We start from the raw sequence: 2,584 nt of genomic DNA, 5'->3' as shown, positions 1-2,584 counted from the left end.
GAACTGTATGAATGGTATGACCCCAAGGAAAGACGCTCCTTTGGTGAGTCGATGATAGGAGGAATCTTAGTCTCCTTGGAGACTTTGCGGATCTTGCGCATAGCCTTGGGGCTAAGGGATCCAGTGGAAAGGAGTTCCTCATACCTACTTTGGTCGAACTCCACAATAAGAATTTCGACAGTCGTTCCGACGAGCTTGGTGTCGGATTGCGCTACCACTTCTTCATCGGTAAAAAAGTTAGTCCCCAGCGGAGTCGCCATCTTTTATTCGCGGGAAAAATTAGAAGAAATTTGAGAAGAAATGTTATTAATTCTCCTAACTGACTTAGGAAAAGAACGAATACAATCTTTCAAAGTAATTTCTCTCTAACCGACTTAGAAAAAAATTACAATTTTCTTATTGATTTCCCTATTTACAAATTAAAGAGAGAAGGACAGATCCCCCTCTTTGTTTAAGACCAGATTCTTCTTGGTGGCTATGAGAATTTGATTCTTGTATCCCATTGACGATTCGAACACCTCGCTTCGTGGAACTTTGTCTACTATTCTTGACTTAACGTCGGGAAGAACTTGTCAGATAAGTTTTGAACTCTAAACGAGTTTAAAAACTCTGCGAAAGAGTTAATTTCAGAATTTTTTTTTTATCTTTTTTCTATATGTAGTAATCTTTTAACAGCCTACAACATATATATCTAACCAAGCAAACACCGAGTGCTGATCTTATCTTTAATTAATCTCCCACAATGTCACGTGAATGCGGGCCGGGAAATCGAACCCTGGCACTCGAGGTTACAATGATGCAAGCAAACGATCTGAGTCACCCATTAACAGTACATTTCTCTAGCATATATCCTTGTGATTCAGTACTAGGATTTGGAAGTAGCAGGCGCCAGAGTAAAACTTTAGACTAATTTTAGGTCAGTGCCGTACTGCAAAGGTGAGTGCTCTTCATGATAAGCTTTGGTGGGCTTGCGGACGAACATGATCCTCGAATAGGACAAACAAATAGATATTTAAAGATAAGTAAACTAACTAACAATGTTTAAAAGATGACGTCATAGTTAAAAAATGCATGGGTACAAATCTCATAAAAAGCAACACAATTATTTGCTTCCAAAGGTAGTTCCCACTTCAAACCTCCACTTGATTTTGTCTTCTCATCTCATCTTTTTTTTAAAGACTCTTAATTAACAGTTTGATTTAACGTTGATTACAAGTAAGTTCCGTATGTATTAGGTAACTATAATTAGGTTATATCAGAATAGATATGACACATGCGCAAGCATATCTGGACATTACACTACCACATAATTGACCTATTGCAGCGGTTAAGTTGCAACGGTTTTAACTGTTGCGTTAGATATCTATCGTAACAGTTTATAATACCTAATACAACAATTTATAAAAAAATGTTGCCATAGGTCTAATAATTATTCATGTGCTTAATAATTACTCTCGGCTTAATAATTGTTTTTAAAGCCCATGTCCCTGACCGTTTAAACGAAATATCTCTCTCTCTCTCAAATCCTCACGGAAATCCCTAAGCCAAAAATTTTCGCTCCCTAAAATCGCCGTGGCGTCGTCGATCTCATCACTGAACTCGTCGTCATTTCATCTTGGATCTCATCTCCAATCTCCTCTCCGATATTATCTTCAAGGTCGAGCTACTCTCGTTGGTTCGATCTTTCGTACTGGAGATCGAAAGACCCCTCGATTTCAGGTTTTTTCTTCTTCTGATGCCTTCGTTTTCTCTAATTGCAGTTGTTTTAGCACGGAATTGTTCGATTCCGCTCTTGATTTAGGTCTTATGCGGGGACTGGAAACCCTAGCAGTCGTTTTGTTTTTGGGCCGAGAAGTCTGCAAAACCCTATCTCAGTTCAACTGGTTGCTTAGAGATTATCTAAAGGCTCAATGCTGAGGTTTTGTAGCTCTTCTTCTGAAGTTTAATTACCTCGCAAATTTCCCATTCGCTCTTCGCCCCTAAATATTCATTTTGTGATTTTGAGCCCCAAATCTCATTGATGGGAGCTTTGTAGGGTTGGATCAACCAATCTCTTCTCATGATCTCTGACCAAATCAGGAGATTCAATCTTTGCTATTGGAGAACGGAAGGAGAACTTATAAACCACTATCTGAATATTCCTCTTCATGTTAGCCATGGTTACATGTTCATTCCACTATTGTCAAAAAAATCTTAGGATAGCTTATCCCCCATGGTTACATGTTCATTCCACTATTGTCAAAAAAATCCACTATCTGAATATTCCTCTTCATGTTAGCCATGGTTACATGTTCACGCAAAAATATTGTAGCGACATTGTAGGCTGTCTAAAAATCATAATAGATAGCTTATCCCCCATCAACCACCGATGATGGAAGTTACAATCTGACGACTTCCAGAAGGCTGTAATCTGAAGACTTTCGCGTAGATTGCTGAAGGTTACAATCTGACAACCTTCACGACAACTGATGGAAGCTCTACTTCAACAGCCCTCACAATCAACATCGGGAGTTACAATCTGACGACTCTCATATTCTCAAGGAGCCAAGACGAAGATTACAAGACAATGATCTTTGCAACGCCA

The 2,584-nt window shown here is 38.9% G+C and overlaps 1 long non-coding RNA gene across 1 annotated transcript; it reads left to right on the top strand.

The window, feature by feature from the left end:
• LOC109825826 lies at window positions 1,614-2,119 on the top strand. The gene is made up of 3 exons (XR_002243105.1): window positions 1,614-1,719; window positions 1,802-1,918; window positions 2,036-2,119. It is a non-coding gene; the product is annotated as an uncharacterized LOC109825826 (long non-coding RNA).

The sequence above is a fragment of the Asparagus officinalis genome, chromosome 10 (assembly GCF_001876935.1).
Source record: "Asparagus officinalis chromosome 10, Aspof.V1, whole genome shotgun sequence".
Taxonomy (NCBI): domain Eukaryota; kingdom Viridiplantae; phylum Streptophyta; class Magnoliopsida; order Asparagales; family Asparagaceae; genus Asparagus; species Asparagus officinalis.
This window is presented reverse-complemented; position numbering and strand designations above follow the sequence as displayed.